Here is a 14,174-nt window from a genome sequence, read left to right as displayed (position 1 = left end):
ATTGACTCAAATGATGTCAATTACTATATCAGAAGCTTCTAAAGCCATGACATATTTCTGGAATTATCTAAGCTGTTTAAAGGCACATTCAACTTAGTGTATGTAAACTTCTGACCCACTGGAATTGTGATACAGTGAATTATGAGTGAAATTATCTGTCTGTAAACAATTGTTGGAAAAAGTATTTCTGTCATGCACAAAGTAGATGTCCTAACCGACTTGCCAAATCTATAGTTTGTTAACAAGAAATTTGTGGAGTGGTTGAAAAACGAGTTTTAATTACTTTAACCTAAGTGTATGTAAACTTCCGACTTCAACTGTATATATACAGTACTTGTCAAAAGTTTGGACACACCTACTCGTTCAATGGTTTTTCTTTATTCTTACTATTTTCTACATTGTAGAATAATAGTGAAGACATCAAAACTATGAAATAACACATATGGAATCATGTAGTAACCAAAAAAGTGTTATACAAAAAAAAAGTATATTTTCTATTTTAGATTCTTCAAAGTAGCGACCCTTTGCCTTGATGACAGCTTTGCACACTCTTGGTATTCTCTCAACCAGCTTCATGAAAATATATTTTGATTTGTTGAACACTTTTTTAGTTACTACATGATTCCATATGTGTTATTTCATAGTTTTGATGTCTTCACTATTACTCTACAATGTAAAATAGTTTTAAATAAAGAAACACCCTTGAATGAGTAGGTGTGTCCAAACTTTTGACTGGTAGTGTGTATATATATATATATATATATATATATATATATATATATATATATATATATATATATATATATATATATATATACTTTTTTAAAAAATTTTAGGGGGGGGGTGATAGTTAAAGGGGTCCTACAATTCAACATCAAATAGCTAAGTGATCCATGGTATGACCTTCTTAAAACAATTCCATATGTCAGCTTAGAACCACCTCCAACTTATTAGACTTTTTAAGGTAAGTGGTACGCTGTTCAGCTAAAATTGTGTAAAAATCTTTCATTAATGATAGGATTATATTTGACATGATCACTTAGTACATTCCTCATCAAAGTTCCGAACTGACCCTTTGAGACCAGAGAATCAAGCCTCAAAGTGGCCTGCATGCGATAGGGGCACAATAATTAAAATAAATCCTACCGGACTCTGTGGAGACCATCCGAACCTCTAGAACCAGCCAGTCTTGAGAGCGAGTCTGATGGTGGCTGGATTTCCAAATAAGAAGTGAGGTAATCATGTACAGTACCAGTCAACATTTTTGACACACCTACTCATTCAAGGGTTTTTCTATATTTGTACCATTTTCTACATTGTAGAATAATAGTGAATATATCAAAACTATGAAATAACACATATAGAATCATGTAGTAACTAAAAAAGTGTTAAACAAATCAAAATATATTTGAGATTTGAGATTCTTCAAATAGCCACCCTTTGCCTTGATGACAGCTTTGCACACTCTTGGCATTCTCTCAACCAGCTTCACCTGGAATGCTTTTCCAACAGTCTTGAAGGAGTTCCCACATATGCTGAGCACTTGCTGGCAGCTTTTCCTTCACTCTGCAGTCCGACTCATGCCAAACCATCTCAATTGGGTTGAGGTCGGGGGATTGTGGAGGCCAGGTCTTCTAATGCAGTAGTCCATCACTCTCCTTCTTTTATTATTATTTTTTTTTTTTCTTTTTTTTTTGGGGGGTGGGGAATGGATCAGCTTAATATAGCAGATAGATTGTATCTTCTATCAATGTAATTGTCTGCATCACTTCCAATCCCCCATGTTTTTTTTAATTTTTTTAAATGTTTTATATATATACTCCCCTTTTTTACTTTTCAACCCCACCATCCTTTCCCTACTTGGAGTAAATTAGTGAACAACAATGCCCAGGCCTCTACTTCCGGTCTATACTTACTATCTACATCTTATGGACAGAGTTAATTTTACAATAATTCTATTACATATATATATATATATATATATATCTTTCTAACTGTGCTCTTTCCCAAAAGCTCCCAACATACAACCTATATACTTATTATGGACACAGTATGCTTACATTATTAGCTATCTTTGTTATTATTTGTTATTATTTGTTATTAGTCCCATCCTTCAACTCTATTCAATACCTCCCATCTATCTCTTAACACCATCCATATAGGATTTCTATTTGCCATATATATTTCAACCGTACTGTGATGTTTTACAAAAGTTCTGAACCTTTCTATTCTCATTGCTTCTACAGATTGTGAATTAAAAATAAACATTTTTGCTAAAAGTATTATTATATTATTGATTGATTGACTATGACTTTTCAGATCACCCAGTAATGCTATCTGCAAGGTTAGTTCCAGGTAAATATTGCAATCCTTTAGCCATTCCTGGACCTGTGTCCAAAAACAAGCTACAAATGGACAGAACCAAAACAAATGATCTAATGATTCTGTCTCTTCACAGCAAAATCTGCAGAGCTGGGAAGATTGTATCCCCCATATAAATAACATTCTATTGGTAGCAAGAATTTTATATAATAATTTAAATTGAAAGATTCTAATTTTTGAATCCGGTGTCGTTTTGCGTGTCAGTTCATAAACACTATGCCATGGGATCGGTACGTCAAAGATCTCTTCCCAACTATTTTGCAATCTATATGGGACGGCTGTCAATCCTTTGGTCCTTAAGTGAAACTGATATACTTTTTTATTTATCACAGTTTTCCTTAACCAATTATGTTCTTTAATGCAAGGCCGACAGACAAGTTCCTTACTTTCTCCCCCTTCCACTTTCCTCTTCCACTTTTGCGGTAAGGCTGCAATTATTTGGTTGTAATTTTGGGTAGAGCAGACATTTCCATATGTTTTTGTTAGCTGCATGTGCGACATAACTCCACCAGTCCTACCGATGATATCATTTACGAAGATTATACCTTTTTTAAACATTCTGTCAAAAAATAAAGTTTTTTGTCAATTAGTATATTTGACTTTAACCACAATATTTGTTGCATTATTTGCTCTGTCGTTTCTGGAGGATTAAATTGAAATTGCAACCAACTTTCTATGGCTTGTTTTAGAAATAGTGACATTTGGGAGATTATTTCCTTTTCAAATAACTGAAAGTGAGAGGTTGTAATCTGAATAAAGGGAAAAAGGCCTTTCTTGAACATTGGGTGAGACAATCCTACTAATTTGCTTGAGAACCAGTTCGGATTTAAGTATAACTTTTGGATGACTGAAGATTTTAGTGATCGGTCTAATGCTTTAATATTTAATAATTTCTGTGCTCGGAATTCATATTCATTATATAAATATGCTCTTTTAATTTTGTCTGCCTTGCCGTTCCAAATAAAATTGAATATTTTTTTCTCATATAATTTAAAAAACTGTTTGCTAGGCGTAGGCAAGACCATAAGCAAATAGGTAAACTGGGATAATACTAAAGAGTTAATCAGGGTGATTTTTCCACAAATTGACAGGTATTTTCCTTTCCATGGTAGTAAGATCTCATCTATTTTTGCTAACTTTCTATTAAAATGTATTGAAGTGAGATCATTTATTTCCTTTGGGATATGTATTCAGAGTATATCCACATCACCATCAGACCATTTTATTGGTAAACTACATGGTAATGTAAAAATTGTATTTGTTTGTGATCCAATACGTAATATAGTACATTTGTCATAATTTGGTTGTAATCCAGAGAGGTTAGAAAATGTATCTAGATCCTCTATGAGGCTCTGGAGGGATTCTAGTTGTGGATCTAAAGAAAACATGAATCATCTGCGTACAATGACACCTTTGTTTTTAAGCCCTGTATTTCTAATCCTCTGATATTATTATTGGATCTGATTTTAATAGCTAACATCTCGATGGCCACAATAAATAGATATGCCGATAGTGGACAACCTTGTTTCACTCCTCTTGACAGTTTAAAACTTTCTGAGAAATAGCCATTATTTACTAGTTTACACCTAGGGTTACTATACATGATTTTGACCCATTTTATAAGAGATTCTCCAAAATTGAAATGCTCCAGGCATTTATATATAAACCCCAGTCGAACTTTATCAAATGCCTTTTCGAAGTCTGCTATGAATAGCAGGCCTGGTTTCCCATATTTTCCATAATGTTCTATTGTTTCCAATACTTGCCTTATATTATCTCCAATGTATCTTCCATGTAAAAAACCTGTCTGATTAGAATGAATAATATCCGACAATACCTTTTTAATTCTATGCGCTATACATTTTGCTAGGATTTTTGCATCACAACACTGAAGTGTAAGGGGCCTCCAATTTTGTAAATGGACTGGATCTTTATATTTTCCACTTGTATCCTGTTTCAGTAATAATGAGATCAGACCTCTTCTTGAGTGTCAGATAATCTACCATTTACATAGGAGTGGTTAAAACATGCTAATAACGGTCCTCTTAGTATATCAAAAAAGGTTTGGTATACTTCTTGGTAAAATAGCCTTTACACAGCCTGGAGGTGTGTTGGGTCATTGTCCTGTTGAAAAACAAATGATAGTCCCACTAAGCCCAAACCAGATGGGATAGCGTATCGCTGATGAATGCTGTGGTAGCCATGCTGGTTAAGTGTGTATTGAATTCTAAATAAATCACAGACAGTGTCACCAGCAAAGCACCCACACACCATAACCCCTCCTCCATGCTTTAATGTGGGAAATAAACATGCAGAGATCATCTTTTCACCCACATCGCGTCTCACAAAGACAAAAATCTCAAATTTGGACTCCAGACAAATTTCCACCTGTGTAATGTCCATTGCTCGTGGTTCTTGGCCCAAGCAAGTCTCTTCTTATAATTGTTGTCCTTTAGTAATGTTTTCTTTGCAGCAATTCGACCATGAAGGCCTGATTCACACAGTCTCTTCTGAACAGTTGATGTTGAGATGTGTCTGTTACTACATATTCGTCGCCAAACCCACTGGCTCCAGGCCATCTATAAATCACTGCTAGGCAAATCCCCGCCTTATCTTAGCTCATTGGTCACCATAGCAACACCCACCCGTAGTATGCGCACCAGCAGGTATATCTCACTGGTCATCCCCAAAGCCAACACCACCTTTGGCCGCCATTCCTTCCAGTTCTCTGCTGCCAATGACTGGAACATATTGCAAAAATCTCTGAAGCTGGAGACTCTTATCTCCCTCACTAACTTTAAGCAGTTGTCAGAGCACCTTACCGATCACTGCACCTGTACACAGCCCATCTGAAATTAGCCCACCCAACTACCTCATCCCCATATTGTTATTTATTGTTATTTATTGTTATTTATTTTGCTCATTTGCACCCCAGTATCTCTATTTGCACATCATCTCTTGCACATCTATCATTCCAGTGTTAATACTAATTGTAATTATTTTGCACTATAGCCTATTTATTGCCTTACCTCCATAACTTGCTACATTTGCACACACTGTATATATATTTTCTGTTGTATTTTTGACTTTATGTTTTGTTTTACCCCATATGTAACTCTGTGTTGTTGTTTTTATTGCACTGCTTTGCTTTATAATGGCCAGGTCGCAGTTGTAAAGTTGTTCTCAACTAGCTTACCTGGTTAAATAAAGGTTAAATAAAAATAAAATAAAACTTGAACTCTGTGAAAATGTAGTTGGGCTGCAACTTCTGAGGCTGGTAACTCTAATGAACTTATCCTCTGCAGCAGAGGTAACTCTGGGTCTTCCATTCCTGTGGCGGTCCTCATGAGAGCCAGTTTCATCATAGCGGTTGATGGTTTTTGTGACTGCACTTGAAGAAACTTTCAAAGTTCTTCAAATGTTCAGGATTGACTGACCTTCATGTCTTAAAGTAATCATGGACTGTCGTTTCTCTTTGCTTATTTTAGCTGTTCTTGACATAATATGGACTTGGTCTTTTACCAAATAGGGCTATCTTCTTCTACCACTCTACCTTCTCACAACACAACTGATTGGCTCAAACACATTAAGAAGGAAATAAATTCAAACATAAAATGTATATAGTTTGTATGTATAAGCTGGAAGTAGAGGCCTAAGCATTGTTGTTCAATAGTTTACTCCAATTAGGGAAGGGGTGGTGGGGTTGGAAAGTAATAAAGGGAAATATATATATATATATATTTTTAAAGGAAATGTGTGTGTATATATGTATGTGTGTGTGTGTGTGTGTATGTGTGTGTGTGTGTGTGTATGTATGTATATATATATATATATATTTGCGAGAGAAAAAACACATATGGGGGATTGGAAATGATGCAGACAATTACATTGATGGAAGTTACAATCTATCTGCAATATTAAAGCTGATCTACTCCCTAAAAAAAGAATAAAGAAATTCAAACACACACGTGAAACTTCATGTGAAATGTCATCATATGTGAAGTGTTAAAACAAACATTACCTGCTCAAAATGTGGAAATTACATGTGAAATCATGTAGTTTTTCCATAAGGGTTAACACTCCTCACCACAGGTTGATTTGCACAGACAACCTAAACAGAAGCATTAGCCGTCCCAACACATAATAACTAATAATGATGATTATACATAGGTCTTATAGTGCATTCGTTTTCACCAGAGCCCTATGGGCCTGCTCAAATGTAGTGCATTATATGGAAATAGGGTGCCATTTGGGACGCATCTCTTTGTCATTACTAGACGTAAAAGATACCAAATAACAACTAATATGATATACAAAATAATGGGGTCAATTCAGAAACTCCATATGAAAGCCATTTCAAGGTCTTTCTTCAAGTCAAGTAAGACTTCATATTTCAGTACAGCTGGGCATTATTCCCCCAAACTCCACCAAGACTCAGTAAGCTAAGTAAATAATATTTTTTTGCTGTAAACTGTCACAATGTTTTTAGCTCCTCCTGCAATGGCACTGCCATGCCATGTACTGTTTAGCCTTCTTTCAATGTTTTGTTGTTTTATTCCATTATTCAGTCCAGTGACTCATATTTTTAAAGATGTTTCATATTTGTGCCGAAAGGGTTGGGCTGGAGATATGTCAGAGAGGATGGTATGTTACTAAAATATGTGTGTGACATGACAACAATGCATTCAATATAACTATATAACTGGAATACTGTATCTGAGAGTACAAACACAATTACATTTGTTATGTTCTTTATCATACTTGACAGAGAGTATTCACAGGCACCTTTATTTAGATACCCACCAATTTCAATTTGACATCAGATAAGGGTAAACAAGCCTCATTAGCATCAGTCTAATTATATCGCTGCCATGACTCTGTAATTAGTACACAGAGAAAAAGTGCTTCTCAGATCTCCTGAGTTACATCAAAAGGAAATACTCGATCTCTCTCTCAATTAGAATTCTAGAATCCTATGCGATTTTCTCTCCTTTGTTTACCTTATCTGGTTAATACTCACCATCACCACACATGTAACTATGCATGGTTGTTATAGTTTCAAAAGGGTTATTAAGTTAGTTAGGGTTATCATTATGATATCAGCCATTATGGCTATTGTTAGTTTGCTTACTGTAAATCATATTTGGGTTATTTGGGATGCAGCCATAGTGTATGATTATTGTGTGTGCATGTCAAAGCTAATAACCTCTTTGATCATTATACAAATAAGTAAAACAATAACAAGCATGGACAATAACACAACTACATCTGCGGCAGAATAAAGTTCAGCTGAGGTCACGTTCCCCATAACAGTGGCTTATCTGCATTCTGCTTTTTAGTGGCTTTTGTTCGAAAGTTCATTCCAAATTCCATGTATTAAATAGGTTTTACTTCAAGACACTATGAAATTATTCCATCCATTAGTGGGCCCCCATAGGGAATTATTTCTGAAGAGAGATGGACTTACGTATGTTATTCAAGTTATTTGATGTGTGAAGCAGCAAAGACCACCAACCTAGATAATGTACTTTAAGTACTTTATTAATACAAAGCAATAGTTTAATAACTACCTACTGATACTTTCTGAGTACATCTATATTTTTCCAGGAAAATCTTTAAATGTCAATTACAGAAAGTGAAATGCATTGAAAAGCCTTCCACTTCAGGTAATCTTTTTCTTTTTCTTTTTGACATCATAGTGATTGTCAAATATTGCATGCACACTGACCAAACCATTTATGTATTTATTAACTATTAAACACAGAAGATCAGAGATTGACCTCTTGTAAAGGCCATCCCTGCCTAGTCATACTAGTAGACATACTGTACATAGTTATACTTCTAGATAGTGCTCCCAGGGAGGATGCACTAAAACTGTCAATTGACTGTTTGAAAGATCCTTCATAAAATTGAAGTGCCCTACACTGTAATGGAAAACTGTAAATGATACAGGATTGTGGGTATTATCAACAGTAAAATACTCTGAAACGTTTTACTGCAGCATACTGTAAATTATAGTGCATTGTGGGAAAATGTTGTGGGCGTGTTGCACCCGTGAGTAAGAAAGCTGTACCAATTTAACTCATTCCATTGATTTGTATATGGAACAGATTGGAGTGGTAGCAAGTCTTAAACCTCAAACAGTTGAGCATTTTGCCATGTCCTTTTGGTCTGTTTTGCCCTATAGTTTGGAAGCCTTTGTTAAGGCCTCTGGAATAGTGATGTTATGTCTGATGCCAGAGCTCCGAGGCATGCGTCGAAATCGATAAGCAACGTGCTGATACCTGTATCACGTTCTCAGAAGGACGTGATCAATGACATCCGAAGCTTCGTTCCATCGAACAATCACCTGATTGGTTTGGGTTTGGTTTGGTAGAAGACAAAAAGGCTATGCTGCGCACGTGCTACGGGGTGTGGGACGTCGTCTATAATAATTTGGCTGCTCTAAATTATTTTGACCAGCAGGTGCCACTAGTGTACACTGTGTTAATGAAAACCTTGAGTAATGAATCTATTTTCGACGCAATTGGCTGGTAAACCTCAATGCTGCAGGAAGCTTCATTTCCCCATCACTACTCTGGAAATGCAGGTGATACAAAACACAAAATATTCATTAATATTGTAATGTCTAAACACTTTACCTAGCAGCCAACCTGCTTGCATCAATCCCTTGTAATTACAGTAAAATACTGTGAAATACAAACCCCTCCCCTCAATGAATTTAATTAATTAATCCATTCATTCATTTATTCATTCCAATTACTGTTGCATTTACTTTTTTACAGGATAATACAGTACATTTTACAGTATTGTACTCTGTGTCATTACACAGTACTTGCTTTGATACCATATTTATATTACAGTAGCTGTACTGTAACATGAAATACAGAATTATACTTGCCAGCGAGCGGCAGCAAGCTACTGTCAAATTCACAGTAACCCCTTTACAGTGTACTATATTTAAAGGTAGTGGGACATGTCATTCAAGTGCATAACATCTATAGAGGTGGGCGGCCAAGACTTGAAGCATGCCATTATTTTCCACTTCGACCAGGACAAAATAACATGTTAGAAAACAATGGTTACCATGGAGAATCATTGTGGCTCACAGGACTTTATTAGAGCCAGCTGTCAGTGATGGTTTTAATGAATGTCCGAGATGGCTCCGAACTCCCCATGACCAGTAACACATTCTCTGTAACATTATTGGGAGCACATACTAGTGGACCAGGCTTTTCTAGTATTAACCTTCCAGTGGGAGTGTATCACATTTGCCACCTAGCAAGTTGGTGCTCTGGCACTAGCTCAAGTTGGCTCCCTGGCTTGATATAATAGTCTTACCCTAATAAAACATATCAAGTAAAAACTGCTACACGGCTATTGTTAATTGTCTGTGTAGAATAAACATTGATTCTGTCATTAACACAGTGTACACAAGTTGTTGCAGTGCAGTCAACTGTAAGGGAAGGACCGTCTTTGTGATCAAGATTATGACTAAATATCAGATAAGATGTTAATAATTTACAATGCCATGTAATGAAGTGTTGGCAGGGCTTTGCAAATGGTGTCTGTTGGATGGATATACAGTATGAATGCGTAAATCAAAACCCAAGTTTTGCAAGTATTATAACAAATCAAATCAAATGTTATTTGCCACGCGTCAAATTTACATGCGCCAAATTTACAATACCATGTAATGAAGTGTTGGCAGGGCTTTGCAAATGGTGTCTGTTGGATGGATATACAGTATGAATGCATAAATCAAAACCCAAGTCTTGCAAGTATTAAATCAAATCAAATCAAATGTTATTTGCCACATGTGCCGAATAAGTTGTAGACCTTACAGTGAAATGCTTACTTACAAGCCCTTAACCAACAATGCAGTTAAAAAAAAAAAAGTGTTAAGTAAAAAATAGATAAGTATTAAATAATAAATAATTAAATAGCGAGGCTCTATACAGGGGTTACCGGTACAGAGTCAATGTGCGGGGGCACAGGTTAGTCGAGGTAATTGAGATAATATGTACATGTGGGTAGAGTTAAAGTGACTAAGCATAGATAATAAACAGAGAGTAGCAGCAGCGTAAAATATACAAATAGTCTGGGTAGCCATGATTAGGTGTTCAGGAGTCTTATGGCTTGGGGGTAGAAGCTGTTAAGAAGCCTTTTGGACCTAGACTTGGCGCTACGGTACCGCTGGCCGTGCGGTAGCAGAGAGAACAGTCAATGACTAGGGTGGCTGGAGTCTTTGACAATTTGTAGGGCCTTCCTCTGACATCGCCTGGTATAGAGGTCCTGGATGGCAGGAAGCTTGGCCCCAGTGATGTACTGGGCCGTACGCACTACCCTCTGTAGTGCCTTGCGGTCGGAGGCTGAGCAGTTGCCATACCAGGCAGTGATGCAACCAGTCAGGATGCTCTCAATGGTGCGGCTGTAGAACCTTTTGAGTATCTGAGGACCCATGCCAAATCTCCTGAGGGGGAATAGGCTTTGTTGTGCTCTCTTCATGACTGTTTGGTGTGTTTGGACCATAATAGTTTGTTGGTGATGTGGATACCAAGGGACTTGAAGCTCTCAACCTGTTCCACTAGAGTCCCGTTGATTAGAATGGGGGCATGCTCAGTCCTCCTCTGTAGCTCAGCTGGTAGAGCACAGCGCTTGTAATGCCAAGGTAGTGGGTTCGATCCCCGGGACCACCCATACACAAAAATGTAGCACGCATGACTGTAAGTCGCTTTGGATAAAAGCGTCTGCTAAATGGCGTATTATTATTATTATTATTATTATTATTATTACCTGTAGTCCACAATCATCTCCTTTGTCTTGATCACGTTGAGGTTGTTATAAGCAATCATAATAGTTTGTTGGTGATGTGGATACCAAGGGACTTGAAGCTCTCAACCTGTTCCACTAGAGTCCCGTCGATGAGAATGGGGGCATGCTGAGTCCTCTTTTTTTACCTGTAGTCCACAATCATCTCCTTTGTCTTGATCACATTGAGGTTGTTATAAGCAATCATACTTGAGTTTGCATTATAATTAAGTACTATGTATAACAGCTGGTATTCGTAGATAAAGCTGCAGTATCTTTAAAAGGCAATTAACTAACTTGCTGTGAGGAAACAGAGCTTTATGCATTGCATTCTGACCAACTTTGGCAGGATACAGGGACATTTGATTTAATTTCAAACTACCAATAGAGTTGTGTTGGCCTGTGCATCTAGCTGATAATAGGACACAGTTGTATCAAGGTGATGGCCTTGTAAAAAATGCTATTTTTCCCCCAACATGCTGTATTCTGACACGAACATGAATAGACTTCAGTGAAACGCAATGGATGCCAATTGCATTCCTAAATTTAGACAGAACCTGAAAGAATCTGCCTTGTCATCATTCAGTAGCTCTTTGGTTTTTACTTGGCATTGTGAGACTTGTGAAGCTTGGAATTGAATGGTGCAATATACTGCGCTTCATTTCACTTGTAAACTATTTTTTGCTCTTCCTTTGAAAACTCTGGGTGGGACATCAGCTAATTTCTTAATTTCCATGGAAACACCACGCTTAGCACAGGGAATTTAAATAGAAAACTGAAGACAATGCTCATTGGATGCTGCCTATTCTAATGAAGACTTGAATCAGTGCCAAGTTTCCCCTTAGAGCTTTAAAATAACCCAAAAGCACAGTTGAATCCTGTTATATATATGTTTCTGTATCTAATTAGAATCCACCCCCGCCTCCTATGTGTTGTGGTATGGGAATTGGAAATAAGGAAATTTGCCAGAGAGTAAACATAAATATAGCATCCTATAATCGCGGAACATATGCAGCTCCTGTCTGCCACCTGGATATTAGTAAATATTGAACTTTTGTTATTCATCAATAGTTCAGATATATTTACATAGCCAGATTAGACATAGGTAAAATATATACAGTGACAACGCCAGCCCCTGAGGTATGCCAACAGCCAACAGGAGCTCTGAGTAACTGGTATAACCCTGTCCAGTTATCAACCAATTTATTCCCTCCATAGAATCAACTGTATCTGTCTGCTGTCTGGCCTGTGACTCTGTGCCACACTTTCAGCCAGATCACTGCTGATGTAGACAGCCAGGTCACTACAAATCAGTATTCGACATCCATCCATGTCTCAGGACGTCAGGAGATTATGTGGAAACCGGCCACTAGGGACAACAGTGAGTGCTGTTAACTTCAAGTAGGTTTTGGTTTTGTAACGGCATTGTAGAAGGGGATGGTGGATGGACGTAAGCATCTGCCTCTGGTGCCAAAGGTTGCATTTTCGAATCCAGCGATAGAACGTTTTTGAGATTTTTGTTTTAAGCCTATCCCAAACCTTAAACAATACCTTAACCATTCAGAGTTAATAACTAACCTTAAGATTTCAGAATGAATGCCTAAACATAACCTTAACCTTAAATACTTTGAAATGTGATGTTTGGAACAACTTAGAAATTTGACGTTTGAGAAAAATGGCTGAACATCAAATTCTGACGTGAGACAGTGAGAGCTAGTTGGATGTAGAATGCAGCAGAAATTGGCAGGTGCCTTTTTCCTCAACACACAAAGCTATCAATATGAAATGGGACTGGCACAGTATTCTGCCTGTGATGCTGTCTTATGCAACTCAAAATCATATTGTAAACAAGCACATAGAGGTATGTTCCTGTCTGAACGCATTGTAATATTACTTTTGGGTGAGATCTACCTTTTACATGAGACACATGAAGAGACAGGTTGCAGAAACAGGTAAGACTGAGAGGGTTATAATGGAACAATGCATTTAGCTTGTTTTTGTTATACCAACATTCCTTTCCTCACTTGTGATAATTACACCCTCTCCAATTAAAGGTTTCTGCATCATGAGCCACTCGTCACCTGACACACTGGCTGCATCTCAAACGTGACACTATTCGCGAAATATAGGGAATAGGTTGCCATTTGGGACCCATCAATTGCACAGCTTCTCATAGATCCAGTCCTCTGAATGACACAAACAAGAGAAATGTCAATCCGTGCCTTCTGGGCCTTCATTAGCAAATAGATAGGTCACTGCTTAAGCTCGGGGTTAGTGTCAAAATGCAGTTGGCATCTCTGCTGCCTGCCTTTATTAGCTGCTTCTCTGATATTGGGGCACATAATGATGAGGCCCATTTGGGAGTGCTGCAACATGCTGAGAAAAAATGAGTGAGGGCAAAAATATTTTTACCTCAGCGATGCACGAAGTAAACAGCAATACAGTGCCTTTGGAAAGTATTCAGATGCCTTGACTTTTACAACATTTCGTTACATTACAGCCTTATTCTAAAATTGATTAAATTGTATTTTTTCCTCATCAATACAATACCCCATAATGACAAAATAAAAAAAGGTTTTTAAAAATAAAAAACGTAAATATCATGTATACGTATGTATTCAGACCCTTTACTCAGTACTTTGTTGAAGCACCTTTGGCAGCGATTACAGCATCAAGTCTTGGGTATGACGCTACAAGCTTGGCACACCTGTATATGGGGAGTTTCTCCCTTTCTTCTCTGCAGATCCTCTCAAGCTCTGTCAGGTTGGATGGGGAGCATTACTGCACAGCTATTTTCAGTTCTCTCCAGAGACATTCGATCGGGTTCAAATCCAGGCTCTGGCTGGGCCACTCAAGGACATTCAGAGATTTGTCCCGAAGCCACTCCTGCATTGTCTTGGCTGTGTGCTTAGGGTCGTTGTCCTGTTGGAAGGTGAACCTTCGCCCCAGTCTGAGGTCCTGAGCACTCTGGAGCAGGTTTT

The sequence above is a fragment of the Coregonus lavaretus genome (genome assembly GCF_964263955.1).
Source record: "Coregonus lavaretus genome assembly, chromosome: 34".
NCBI classification, from domain to species: Eukaryota; Metazoa; Chordata; class Actinopteri; order Salmoniformes; family Salmonidae; genus Coregonus; species Coregonus lavaretus.
The sequence above is the reverse complement of the archived record's forward strand: the minus strand, read 5'-3'. Positions refer to the sequence as shown.